The sequence below is a fragment of the Corvus hawaiiensis genome, chromosome 2 (assembly GCF_020740725.1).
Source record: "Corvus hawaiiensis isolate bCorHaw1 chromosome 2, bCorHaw1.pri.cur, whole genome shotgun sequence".
Lineage (NCBI taxonomy): Eukaryota > Metazoa > Chordata > Aves > Passeriformes > Corvidae > Corvus > Corvus hawaiiensis.
Genome location: NC_063214.1, coordinates 59,647,445 through 59,662,771, shown reverse-complemented (window position 1 = coordinate 59,662,771; position 15,327 = coordinate 59,647,445).

Genomic DNA, 15,327 nt, shown 5'->3' with positions numbered 1-15,327 from the left:
TTCTAATATAATTTATTTCTTTTATGTTAAAGACATTGATCCTCACAGGGACCCAAGAGAGTACTGACTCTGTAATGTTTGCATCAAACTGCTTGAAAGAAATCTGGAAGAGAAGGATTTTTAATCACACCTAAAATAGCTTAATCTTGGCAATTATTTGGAAGACTTCTACAGAGAAGCCCCAAAAGCTTTATTTTATTTTGGTTGGTTGGTTTTTGTTTTTAATTTTAAGGCTAATGTTGCAGAATGACCCAACTCTACCTTTTGAAAAGACTCAGTATTCCTAATTCTCTAGAAAAGAGCTACCAGGAATAGCTTTAAAGTTACACATGTAAGCTATATAAAAGGAGGACGTATATATGTAATTGCATGTAAAACCAAAATAATTACAAGGATAGGAGAACTATCCCAAGCCAAATGTACATCCAGGAAATTGGTGGTCAGCTGACCTTCTGAAGAATTCCAAACATGCTGATTTACAGGCATCCACTCAAAATACAAAATATGTCTGAGGGTGTTGGTCCCCTGGCAGGGGATGACAGCTTGAGGCAGTGTCCTCAGCTTCCCACCCAGCCAGGTGTGTGGCCACGCTGCTCCTGAGCAAGCTCCAGAGCCTCAGCGTGCTGGTAGACCTTACAGTGCTGTGACACATCTCCATCAGAGCAATGCACATCCTGCTTTTTCCCTTTTCTTTTTTCTGGTAGATGTTTAGTTACAAATATGTAGTAAATTCTAATGCAGCCAAAGACCATAATTTCTGTGGCAATTTCATTTAATCCTAGTAGTTTAATAGATGTTTATGAGTGGCTCGGCCACCCAAGTCAGAAGGTCAAGGACACCAAAGGCACTTTAGTAATTCCTGTTCAGAAATTCTGACTCTGCATTACTGATACTGTGCAACTGCCATGATTAAGACATATTCATGTTTCAGATGAGTGTAAACCTTTTTAAAAACCTGTAATGAGAGAAATAATTTTCAGTAGAAGACAGAGTCAAGTGTCCTTCTACACATCCTTTTAAACATTGGAAATGAAGCAGAGAAAAGGATAGAGTGGAGCTGATTTCAGTAGGAGTAGAGCTGGATTCAGAAGGTCGAGGAAAGAAAACAGGGAAAAGTTTTCCATTAAAATCAGTCTGTAAAGGCTTTCCAGTATTGTTCATTTCAAGGCATATGGGAAAACTTGGCATCTTGGAAAAAGGCTTATCCTTACAGCTATGAACTGAACATCAGAAACAGTTGAAAAAACATCACTTTTGGATGTTTTTAATAGTAAACTCTGCACCAGTACAACTGCTGAGGCAAGGACTATACAGGGTATTTAAAGTCAGTAAGATACCGTATGTACATTCATATTTCAGTAACTTCTGTTTTTAATCTCTCATTTAGCTCAGGATGCAATTATTCCTCATGAGTAGAACTTGAAAAAACCCTCAGTAATGTAGGAACACAATCTGCATAGCAATTTCTGAAGTGAACTGTGTGTGGAAGGGTGGATCATGAAGAAAAAGGGACAAGAGTGAATCACAGAGAGGTTAAAGACAGAGGAAATAGAGACATACAAGAGCTATCTCTCTACTGTGCTGAGTTTACTTGAGGTGGAGAGTCAAGCTCACACAATGCTTACCAATGATGATGGGGCTTTTTGGCATAAATATGTGACAGAGAGAATAGATACTGTTGAGGTGGATCATACTTCTCCATATCCCATCTGGGCAGAGACATCGGATATTTTCTAGGATAGCAAAAGTGGCTTAAGTAGTTCTTGTCCTTGCTGCCAGGTATCTTGTCTCATATCTCTGTATTCCCACATTGAGTCTGCAGTTTATTGCTCCTTCAGTTGCCAGTGCCACTGTAATTCAGACTATACATTACAAGGAAAAAAAAAAAAAACCTAACACAAATTATAGCGTATTATTAAATTTAATTATTTGGCAATCCAACGTTCAGAACAGCTCCACAGGACTGATACAGATGAAAAAGCATGTATATGAGAAGAAAATGCAGATGAGGGCAAAATATAGGGCTGGTTGCTTGTTAAACCAGTTTTTGGAAAAATAAAATGGATCAAGGATCTACAGCTATATCTCTAGACCAGTCACCTGCAAAGAGATGGTTTTTCCTTTTTCATTTGCTCATCACAGATGCTTAGTGGTTTACTACAAGGAAAGAATTGGTTCTCCTAACAAAACTTCAGTAGCAAGTCATTTCACCTGCATTAAATAATTCAGGAAAGCACCCGAAATAAAATGCTGAGAACCATAGTTGCAAAGAGGGAAGATGAAAGATCAGGCAGGATTAGTCACTGCAGGTCACTAAAGTAGGCATGCCTGATAGGCACAGCTTCTTTTCCTCCAGTCTTTGCTGGGAACACTGTGAATCAAATGAAAATGTGAAGTTGATGCACCAAATTTACATTAAGATCTCTCATTTAAACAGGGCAAAAGCATGGCCATGGCTCTTTTTGATTCAAATGTTTAGCACTCAACAGAAAAGTGATAAATGTTTCATTCACAGAATTACAAGTTTGACTTCTGATGTCTGAGCTGTGTAACCACTGTAGTGAAGAGCTGCATGATGAGGAAATGATGCTTTATCTGTTCTGGTGAGATGCAGTTGCCAGGCTGTGTGATGGAAGAACTGAGTATTTTCACAGGACGTCTTACCCTGAGAAATGTTAGAGGGACCATTTTTCAGAGACAGACCCTCAAAAGCTTTCATATTATCATGCTGAAGAGCATTCTGTAGTGTCTTCTCATGCCACTTCCTTAGCCTGCAGGGCTGCTGCTTGAAAGATCAATTTCTAAGGTAAGTCCTGGTGACATCTGCTGTTTGTTGTGAGAAGAAAATGTATGGAAACACCATGGAAAAAAATTACTGCTGAGTGATTGAGCAACAGAACCAAGATAAATGATACCAGACTGCAAAATATTTTCAGTTGGTTCAAGATATTTTGCTCTTGCCTCTGTCATCAAGCTTCTAGATCATTATCTACATGGAAAAGTACACAAAATGTGTACTGTACCACAAAAATGATCTTTTTATCCTCCAAGCATTTTGTGTTCACAAAAGATGGTAACATAGAGTGGGTACATTTCATCAGCGTTAACACTGTTGATGGAAATGCAGATGTTCACAGTTCAGCATTTTTGACACAGATGACTACTCATTCACTTACTTCTGCCTTCCATTTTTAAACAGGAGTTCTGCTATTTAGACATCTCACGTCCTTTCAACTGTACGATGAACTGATCCATGTGCCAAGGTTATTTTATGAACTTCTGCTTTTCAGTATTTGTCACACTAAATTTGTTTTAAATAAACAAATCTTGCAAAAGCAGTTAAACTTTCTCTCCAGGACAGTCATGCATTTGTTTAATTAGACTGATTTACGGACAGATGTGGTGTTTGTATTGCAGGCAGAGACAGAAGTCTCATTTTTGAAACAGCATCATGCTCACAGAGTTGCCTGGAAATCATGAGGAGTATGAGGCACAGCTCTCCACCCAGGCAAACACGGTGGGAGCAATCCAGTTGAAGGCTCCTTCCTGGAGAAGTTTGCTTCTTGTGATAGAATTCTCATTTATATAATGGACATTTTTGGCTCACATACTATTCTGGTGATAGGGAATATAGAAATGTCATGATGCTCTTTCAGGGTGGGAAACTTTTGAACTGTCAAGTGGTTACAAGTGAGAAGCAATGTCTACAGTGAGAAGTAGTATCTTTTATTAGACCAGATGATGCAGCAGTAAAGAACAGGCTGGCTTTCATGACCACAAAAAGCCCTTCATCTTGTGGAGGGTGGGGGCCCAGTTCATGGAGCCTGAACAGTGGAACCATCCAAGGCCATGGTTCCACATGATGAAAGACTATGTCATAGGGCACGAAGTACAGGATCAAAACCACTGCAGTTACTTGACACACAGTCATACAAACTCATAATGCCAGCTGAAGTGTAATACATATTTTGCAGAGATAATGTTGTCCAAGCATATTTTACAGTGGATCAGGCATCATGTGCCAGACCCCAGGGACCACAGCACTGGTGTAAACACCATCTCCTATGCTTTAACATGATGGAAATGCTATTGTGGGCTGCCACTTCATATGGATGAAATTTATGCTCTTAGGTGATGCTGTAGCACAGATCTGGTATCAATGAGTGAAAAAAACCAGTCTAAACCAAAAGTGCTTGTTTTAAATCACTTTTTGTATTTATGAAAGGTTTTCTGTTATAAACACAGATGAAATGTACACATCCACACATTGAAATCCTGTGACACTTCTTGGTGAAGTGATGGTTTTAAAAAAACCCAAACCAATAACATGCTTAAACTTTTTAGTTCTAACTAGGCATGGAAAAACAGCCTTCTGACCGTCACCAAATTTAGTAATGATGGAGAAAATTAGGTTTTGGTGTGAGACAAAAGCAACACATTTAGTGAAGTTCACATCTGATAGTGATACTTTCCTACATGTCGAAATACATCAGAACATTCAAGCAAGCCTAAAATATATTTCTACAAATATTGGGGAGTGGTGTGCAGTAGAAAAGTATTGTCATGGAGCTAAATTCCTACCACATAGACACTTTTATATGATCTAGGATAATGGATATGTGCCTGTCTGCCATGAATGACAATTAAATGCTGCTGGAGGAAGAGTAGGAAAAAAAATCCAAAATTATCAAGGAATTCAGAATTCCGAAAGGAGAGACAAACTGTATGAATATACTGGCATTAAAGTTTTTCAGCCTTGCTTCCACTCCAGTCTGTATTTTTGCCAATGGGAGCAGGGTATAATTTGCTAGTTCCCATCACAGGGAAGAACTGCTCATTAGGGAAGAACTGAGATTAAAACCCATGTGGTTTTAATCTCAGGGATTCATTAATAATTGGTCACTAATTTATTAATGTCACATAATCACGTGGTGATCAGTGTGCTGCTCGTATGGAATCCATACCCATATTACAACAGATAAATCAGAATGTTAACAAACACTGACAAATGCTTGAACACCCTTCTATGAGTACTCCCCAAAATTTCAACCCCCTCCCAGGTGCACAAGCTACAGGCACCCATAACTCACATACCCCATGCCCACAGCATGGTGCCTTGTGTTGTCAGGCCAGGTTTCTCTTCCCTCATCATGAAGTTTAATGCTTTGTTTAGACTTCTTTTGAAGTCGACTTCTTTTTTTTTTTTTTCTTCAGAAGTCTCTCAGTAATTTCCTGGTTACTCTTTAATCCAGCTGATGGCCATCTCCTAAGCAAACTTCATTATTGTTATTTTCCTCTTTAGCGTGACCTGCTTTGGGGCAAACACCTTTGCAGGTGTATTTGGGGATTCCGTTCACTCACACTTTTCTCACTTGCATGCTGTCATATCAGCAGCTGTTACCCACCCCATGGCACTGAGGTGGGGGTCCTGCACACTGACCGCATCTCCCAGGTGAGGAGCCACACATTTCACCCAACACCTCCATCCCCACTTCTGTGCCAGTCGTCCTCAGCCAGGCCAGCGCTTGTGCACATTTAGGGTGTGATTCAATTCCTCTGAAGAGGAAACATCCAGAAGAAATCAGAAGTCTGCCCTGTAGGCACCTAAATAAGGATCCCAACTTCAGACTTCAAAGAATGTGTACTCTGTTTAAAACATTTCACTGATTGCGAAACTAGAAGTGAGGCTGGCCTGGCTTGTCATGCACAGATGAAGCTAATTGCAAGCCACATGTGAGGTACATAATTTATGCTGTTTCTCCCTTACCAAGATACATCATGAGAACTTCCTTTCCTGAAATCTCTTATATGGTGACCTAACTTCACTGAGTTTAGTTACAGCTCTGATTTCCTCCCACTTTTCTTTGTGTGGACCAAGGACTTCTGTAACAGCTATGAGGGATTTGGGGTCCTTAAAGAGTCCTGCACAAGGGTGAGTCCTGTGCCAAGCGTTTGTAAGCCAGCACTTGTTTGCACACTATTGTGGCTCCCTTCATTTCTTTGCAACACATACAGTGGCAGACCCTGGTTTCACATTTGGGGGTAGTGCTGCCTAAGCTGCTTTACTGGCTTGGTTCATACTGCTCTGCTCATGGCTTCTTGTTCCCACTGCCTCCCTAAACCACCCTTGCAGCAGCTTGCACAGTGAGGTTAAGAACCAAGTGGTGGAACGGGGACAGCTTGGGATGATTCAGAAAAACACAGGTTGTTTTCCAGCCAGATCAGTTTACTTTTCAGCTGCATACACACATACACACCTGATTTGGCTCAGTAAAGGAATAACACAGGCGTGAGAATTTGCAAGGGGAAGCTGTGGGGCACTATTGCCATTCAAAACAATGCCTGTGTAACCATGTCCTCCAAGGACATAAATTAACTGAAATGAATGAGAAGATCTTGCTAGGGATATCTCTCAGATGCTGCATACCTGTTATTGAAGCTCCAGTCTGCAGGATGAACTGCACAATATTTTTCAACTTCCCAACACTTGGAAGGGATGCTGGAGATATGGCCCTGCATGTCTCTTGAGCTTCTTAGTCCGGCTGCTCTCAGTAGGAGCTGAGATTTTGCAGTATTTCATGAATGTGACTGTCTTCTCAGAGCTCAGACACTAAAGTAAATCTTGGTAGGGCATTGCCACCAGGTAGCATGCTGCAAACCTGGTTCATGTGCTCTGGAAGAGAAAAGATGTGGTGGGGTATAGCAAACAGACTTTACAGCAGCCACACTTGTGTTAAGAATTGCAGTGCCTGAGCTTTTATTGTTGAACTGCTTCTTCCAAGATGTAGTTTATAACTGTCACCGTAGTGTTTAATCTTGTTTAACCCGACTAAATCCATTGGAGAGCTGAGCTGTAACTCAAAATTGTCACAACCCCTGTAAAAACTAGATCACTGTTTGTGTCTCACTGATACTTTCTCTTCAATTCAAAGCTAAATGTGACTGGATAAATATTTACCAGCAGTAGGCTTCTGCTTTCCTTCCTTAAATATGTATATCATCTGTCTTTAACTATCAATACAGTTTTGTTGCTACTTTGAGCAGGTCAGAGTGGTTTTCCATATGTATTATTTTCTCTCAGAAGAGTCCTCTGTTGAAACAAAAACATTTCCATGAAATCATGACACTTTTGCTAACAAATTAATTGCTTTTTGTTGAAGGAAAAAGAATGACAAGGAATGTCAAAATTTTAATTTAACAGTATTCAGAGAGCATATTAAGTACTACTGTACATAGTACCACATCAAATTATTTTATTTTTCTTTTACTGCATAAATGAGAATATCAGCTGTTTCTAATATCACTGCATGAGGCTACATTACTTTTCCAAGATATTAAAACCAGCTGTCTTTCAGGCCAGGTTTGTAGCTGAAAAATTTTGCTGAAATGTTACTGAAAAAAATTTCCTACTGTGTGTGCAGCTTAGACCAACAAAATGAAATCTTAGCACACACCACCTATTTCAGACCCTAAAAATTACAGATCTGTTTAACTACTGACCTGGAACGAACTCAATTGAAGACCTTAAGAAATAAGGTTTCAGGCTAGCCCGCCCTAGTGTGTATTTTCACTCAGTGTGTTAAATGGTGTGAGTTTTGTAAGACATCAGTGCAATATCTCCTACCATTCTCCATGGCTGCTTTGAGGCACTTTTCTGGGCATCTTTTCAAAACCACCAGCAGAAACCTGTGCTAGCAGGACTTCAGCTGGCAAAATCCTTTAGTCCAGATAAAATCTACAGTGCTTTTAAGATGTAGGGCAACTGGTTATGAGAAAGGCAGTTTCTTCTTTCACAACACAGAAAAGAGAAACTAGGTGTCTGCTTAGTTATTTGTCAATTAGACACCAATTTGTAAATCCACAGTGGGCGGTGTGTGGCAGAATTTGGAAGAATAAAATACCGGGTGTGCCCAGGTTGCCACCAGATGATTTTGAGTTTGAAGTTGTTTTCAAGTACAGACTTGTTACTGAACTTCACTGTGTGCACGAAGTACAGAGTTTATCCTGGCTTTGGAGTCTGCTGAGAACAGAATTTAAATGGATCCAAACTCTCATTAATAATATCTATGCAAATGGCCAAAAGCCAAACCAAATCATCTTTTCATTTCACAGCAGTCAGACTTGGGATGAGTTTTGTCTTATGTGGGCTGGGCAACATGTGCAAAAAAAAATGGTTAAGGAGCAGCTGATACTTATTCAAAATAAGTCTCTTGCAGTCCAGGTCTCTCCTTATTTAAAGTAGCTTAACGCATGTACAGGTTCACTCAGAAAGGCAGACCTGTAGTCGCTGCAACACTACAAAACTACATGGGGAAAAAAGCTTTGTGAAGGAGGTCTTCAAGTTGTGTTATTTTAAAAACATTTAACATGTAGAGGGAGCGAATTATGTTGGAGCTTCAGCTACTGGTAGCATTTCATAGAATCACAGAATGACAGAATGGTTAAGGTCAGAAGCTTTAAAGATCATCTAGTCTAACCCCCTTAACATGACCAGGGACATTTTTCACCAGATCAGGTTGCTCAGAGCCCTATCCAATCTGGTCTTGAACACAGGGATGGGGTATTCACAGTTTTTCTGGGCAATATGTGCCAGTGCCTCAACACCCTCACATTAAAGAATTTCTTCTTAATATCTAATCTGAACCTGCCCTCTTTCAGTTTGAAGCCATTTCCCCTTGTCTGGTCACTGCATGTCCATGTAAAAAGTGCCTCTCTAGCTCTCCTGTAGCCCCCTTTAGGTACTGGAAGCTGCTCAAAGGTCTTCCCTGAGCCTTCTCTTCTCCAGGCTGCACAACTGCAATTCTGTCAGCCTGTCTTCATAGGAGAGGTCCTCCAGCCCTTTAACCTTCTCTGTGTCCCTCCTCTGGAGCCACTCTAACAGGCCATGTCTTGTTCTGAAGACCCCAGAGCTGGATGCAGCACTCCAGGTGATGTCTCACCAGAATGAAGCAGAGGGGCAGAATCCCCTCCCTTGCCCTGCTGGCCACACTGCTTTTGTTGCAGCCCAGGATACAGATGGCTTTCTGGGCTGTGAGTGCACATTGCCGAGTCATGTCCAATTTTTCATCTGCCAGCTGCTTCAAGCCCTTTTCCTCAGCGCTGCTTTCAATCTATCCATCCCCCAGTCGGTGTCGGTACTAGGGCTTGCCCTAACCAAGATGCAGGATTTTGTGCTTGGCCTTATTTAACTATATGAGGTTCATAAGAAGTCACTCCTTGCCCCAGCCTTTGTCTTCCATCTAGTTTACTGAAGTTTTCACATGATTCTTGAAAATCACAATGAATGTAAATTACTGCACTAGATAATGGGAGCTATTTACCAGGGAGGGAGAGGACAGGGCACCATCTCACTCTGCAGGGTGTGGTTATATTTGAAACTTAACAATGTGTGATAATAATAAAACAACCTGTTAGCAGCTACTAAGAACTCCACATTTTGGAAGAGGCAAGGTTGAAGGGAGGGGCAACTTTTCTGGACCGTTGGAAGGACTGGCATTAGCTGTATGAAACCAGACAAACTGTTGCATTTGCAGTCTTTTTTCAGTTCTCAGGAATCTACTGCAAACAACTTACTGAATACGTCAACTGTAAGTGGGTTTGTGTCAGTACCTGAAGCCTTTGAACAAATTCCCGACTAATTGACAGCTGGGTAGGACCATTTGAAAGAGTTGTTTTCATTTCACTACCCATCTGAACAGCTGAAAATACAGGAGCAACAGTCATACCTTTTCTGTCAAATTCATAAATGTCAGTAATTCAGCTTAGCCTTTTTTTTTTTTTTTTTAACCTTCTGGGATTTGAAGAAAAAGCTGACTTTCAGTTTCAGGGAAGCAAAGAGCTAGGCTTTCTGAAAGAGGCTGTATTCTCAGATAAGGTTCTGACTGAGAAGGCTGCAGGTTTGGTGGGTGCAGTTGCTTCCTCCTCGTGAGAGGTCTCACACACTCCAGCATTAGGGTTTGGGTTGCTGTGACCTGCATGTGCTCAGTCTCCTTCTGAATAAAGATGTAATGTGAAACAAGAATTCATTGGAAACTTCGAAACCCAATAAGTTGAGTGTGTAGCTTTGCCATCAGGGCATTCACACAAAGGAGATATTGGGAGGCAAACCTTGCTTTGAACATACACAGTGTAAACTACTCTTGCCAAGAAATCACTGTCAGTGATGCACTGACCTCTGCTGTATTAATGACTGAACAGGGAAGAGACAGCAGACATCCTTGATTACCTGAGGGGGTATTAATCTGGCAATGAAAGCTCAAATATTAGTAATGAATTTGGTGAAATCCAGTGGTAGAACCTGTTTGGGTATATCCTTCTGTTCTGTCTTCTTTATAATGCTGGCCTGTTACGACAGATGCCTCTCCCCATTACATCTTTCCCTCTCTGTCTTGTTCCAGTTCTGGGTATTGGGCTTTTTTTCCTGATTATGTCTGCAGTGCTTTTGAACTGTTCTGATGTGCAGGTATCCTACACTTTTTTCAAAGGAGTTGTAAATTTCTGGTAGATGGAAGCCTGTTGTCCATATCCTTGCTTTTCTTAGCTACCTTTCAAGGCTAAAATAGCCCACAGACTCCTCAAAGAAAATTAGTGAGCTACTTTGAATGCTGAGATCTTAATATTCATAAATGAAACCAAAGACTTAGCTGAAAAGAGAGAAGTTACTGAGTTTTGTTATGACCATTGAAGTCCTTGAAACTGGATGAAGCCCTGACAGATGAGTAGTAGTGAATTTTCAGTATGGAGGGGTTATTTCAGATGGAAAACATAGATATCCTTTTTTGCAATTTCACAGGCATCAAGCCAAGGTATGATTCTGCTCTCAATGAAATCAGTAGAGTTTTTTGTTTCTTTAATTGAATACCACAAGTAAATGCAGAGTTTGTTCTTGTTCTTCAGGCACAAAGTGTTTGTTACATCCTCTTTTGGCTATTTTTTTTCCTATTCACTTTCCATTCTCTAGTAAAATGACTTCTATTTGTTTTCTTTCTTTCCTTTCCTTGATATTTTGATTCCTTTTTGTAAAAGCTAATGACATATGGGAGCATACAGAAGAATCACATCACTCTGCCTTCATGGCATTTAAGCCCTGCGTTAGGAATCTGGCCATGCTGAATGAAATAAAGTTCTGTGGGGCGCTGCTGAGGTCAGCGCTGTGAGGTGGTTTGGTGACCCCGGTCTCAGCTGTGGCTTCCTGTTATTTTGGTACTTCTGCAGTGGTGAGCCCGCCACAGCAGACCAATATTTCAGGGAATGAAGTTAGCATGTGTTGAGATAAAAGAAACCGACTTTGTGGCTGCTTTGCCTGTGAAAATGTCACCTCTCATACTCCTACCTCATACCCTGTGGAAACCCCTGCCTTTATGGCTCTGTGACAGGCACCTCAGGCCACCTCAAAACCTGCTGGTGTCTCCCTGTCAGCTGATGGCCAAAGACAGAAAAGCTCACAGGCTCCATGGGAAGAAAATCCATCCTGCAATACTTAATGGCTCACGTTGTCAGCTGAGATCCCAAATGAAGCAAATCACCAGGAATAATTGGTAACAGAGGCACTGGCAACAACGTGGGCTTCTTCCTATGGAGGTAAATGAGAGCAGAATCCCCCTATCCATTCTCAGCATTGCTTAGCAGCAGTGAGGTACATGTTAATACCTGAGAAAGAATGCGCTAGATTTAAGGAGTTGATAATTAAGGCATTTTAAGCATTTATAGCAATGAAAGGAGGAATTAATCGTTGAATATGAAACTGAACTAGATATCTATTTAAAATAGGATTTCCAATTACTGCTTTCCCAGAGAAAAGGTAATGAACTCCCCTAAAGGCTTTCTGTTCTGTTTTTGACAAGACCCAGTTTGTACAGGTTGAGTGACTTAAGTGATCTGAGAGATCTGTGCGATAAAATGCACTGGGATCCTGAGAACAGAAGGTATGCCAGTGTTACTGATTTTATGTATGAGAAGTACTGACTTAATCAGAAAACTCATAAAGGGACCGTTGTGCAAGGATTTACCTGTAAATAAGTTGGTTGTAGCTGCAGAATGTTTGATGTTCACAGGATTAGTCTGAGATAATTAGACAGTCCCTATAAAAAAACCCCCAAACATACAAACAAATTGCACAAGAGCATTATCAAAATATCACAGAGATTTTCTTTAAGGTTTTTGTGTCCTGAGGAGGGGATCATGTTTGCTTTTGACAAGCCACTGGGTAGCTCCCAGTGCAATCTAATTAGCAAGAAATAAACTTTCTAGCTCCTGGAAGAAAAACAGGTGATTAATGCTAAAAGTACAATTGCTGTATGTCCTAGAAGGCTTCTGCTTTTGTTGTAGTTCCCCCATTTAATAGGCTGGTTGAAATAACTTCAGTCTGTTGTTGAATGGCAGGGGATGAAGTCATAGTATAATAGACAGCCCAAAATCTGTTCCAGGGCCATCTCTAAATAAACTGAAATCATACTCCTCAAAATCAGCTGTAGGACAGATGTCAGCTTCTGAGAGGGGAGGGAAGGAAAAGAGGGAGATGGCCATGGAAGCCTCAGATGAGACAGATTTAAGCCATCATAGAACAGATGCTTTTTATTGCACATTGTGTCCATTTGCTTTGGTGGGTGTGTGGTTGAGAGTGCATGGCTGTGGGATCTGGACCCATGTCATGTCTGTACACAGACTTCCCAAAATTGGAGTTTTGAGGTTGAGAAAGGGGAAAAGTCTGTGGAGGAATCCTCATGCAGATATCCTTGTTTATAGGTCATTAAATAGTAGCAAATACTTTTAATTCCAGCAGCAGACACATTCTGCAAATATGACTCTCTGGTACTTCGCAGTATTTTTTTACAGATTCACAGATTTACATAATATTCTGAGTTGGAAGGGACCCACAAGTACAAGTTGCACTACATTTCACACCTTCCATTTTAGGAGGACAACTTTTGTCTTGGTAAAAAATACTGGTCTCTGCTTTTTCAAAAATGGACATTGGATATTCATTTCCCCTGGAGTCACTATGGGAATTAAGATCTTGATGGTCCTTGTGTTTGTATCATGTAGCCACCTGTGGCTGGTGAGCCCACAGATTAATTTGTCTTGGGTGGGATGCTGGAGACTGCAGTTCTGCCTTAGGTTTAGGCCACACTTGGTTAAAAAAGAATCAGAGGCTGTGCAATAACCTTTGCCATTGAAAAAACCCAGCTCATATTGCTCTCAGGTACTTATGGCATCGCTGTGTATGGTAGAAATGGTATATTTAGGGCAGCGATTGTCCCTGTACTCAGGAGTGGTGAGGCCACACTTCAGATCCTGTGTCCAGTTCTGGGCCCCTCACTACAAGAAGGACATTGAGGTGCTGGAGCAAGTCCAGAGAAGGACAACGGAGCTGGGGAAGGGTCTGGAGCACAGATCCTATGAGAAGCAGCTTAGGGAGCTGGGGGTGTTTAGCCTGGAGCAAAGGAGGCTCGGGGGGGACCTTATCACGCTCTACAACTGCCTGAAAGGAGGGTGCAGCCAGGTAGGGGTTGGTTTCTTCTCTTAAGCAAGAAGTGATAGGACAAGATGGCCTCAAGTCGCAGCAGGGAGGTTTAGATTGGGTATTCTGAAAAATTTCTGTATGGAAAGGATGGTCATGCATTAGAACAGGCTCCCCAGGGAAGTGGTTAAGTCCCCATCCCTGGAGGTTTTAAAAGACGTGTAAACGTGGCACTGAGGAACATGGTTTAGTGGTACCCTCGGCAGTGTCGCGTTAATGGTTGGACTCAATGATCTTGGAGGTCTTTTCCAACATAAACGGTTCCATGATTCTACGAGGTTTGCATTGTGTCTCCCACGCCGGGTGGCCCGAGAGGAACCCTAAAAGCTCTAGCAGGCCCCTGAAGGAACGCGGGTGGCCACGGGATCGCGCTGCAGGCCGCGGGCGGGGCGGGCCTGAGGCGGCCGTGGCGGGCAGTGCCCGGCAGGGGGCGGCAGAGCCCGCCCGCAGCGCCCTCAGCGCGGGGCCTCCTCCTGCCCGGCGTTCCTGAGCGGCGTTCCTGCATTCCCGGCCCTCGCAGCCGCGCCAGGGAAGCCTGCGGAACGCCCCGGGGCTGGCGATGCTCCCTCACGTCCCGCACACCACTCCTCAGAGTGCGGGGCTGGAGAAAAAGAGGGAGACTCATAATGCCCGTGCTTCTTAAAGGCCAGCTAATAGTTTCTGTCCATTTCAGAAAAGGAGGTACAAATAGAATACGAAGAGATTCAGTACTAATATTGCCGGGAAGGGTAAATGTACAAAAGCCCATAAATAAATAGAGGAATAATGAGCCCTTGTGCTGATACTACTGGCAGGTGGGAAAGAAATGAGGTCACCTGTTTCTCTTACCTCACTTCACCTGGCACAGCTTGTTGGCATCGTTGTCTATTCTCAGCTAAACCTGCCAGTCACATATAAAACCGGGATGTTTGTAGGAAATGTTACTCCCTCCAGAGTTAGACTGTTTATCTAGCCAAAATGCGTGGGAAATTCTGTTTTCACACGGATGTTAGACTAGCTCATGATGTCAGCCTTATCAATATTGAATTTCAGGGGGAAAAAGTTCAAGCAGAATTCAGATGGACTGAAGAGGAACGTCCATAGGTAAATAACAAATAAATACTTTTATGAGTTGACAATGGTGTAATTAGGAAATAAACCCCACCCAACTTGCAAAATAGGAATAGCATTTCCCGGTCTTATGAAGAGTTATAAAGACAAACTCAACAAGCAGCATTCTGATTTTCCAAATCTGATGCCTTCATTAAGCTCAAGGCTTAAAAATAATGTACCTGGCTCCAGCAGGGAGAACCAGAATTCCTTATCTGGATTTCTAGTATCCCTTTTACTGTTAATGGAGGTACCTCTGAAGCAATACAACATCTAGAATGCTCATATGTGGAGAGGACTCAAAGGAAAGAAAGCATAGCTGGTAGGAAACGCTCATCTTCTTTCTGCAACGTAATAATCTAAGTCTTGGTGTCCCTTTGAGGAAGTGTTTCCCTTTAAGAAAAACAAAAGTGGAATAAATAGAGAAATGCAGGTGGTGGCTGAGGATGTTGTCTGACTTGTCAAAGTGTAAACATCCATTTTAAAAAGTTCCTTTCCTCTTTAAATGCAGCACCCAGAGTTGTCTGCTAATGTTCGTGTTTATGCTGTTGTCCAACTCAACAGAGTAAGTCTACCAAGCTTGGGTCCCCCTGATGAAAAAGGGAGAGAAAATTTGGGTTCACGTCAGTAGCAACTTAAGTACTGTTTAGACACAACATCTCAGCCACTTGCTTGGGTTGGATGGGACTGTGGCTAACATAGCCCACCCTCCTTAAGGT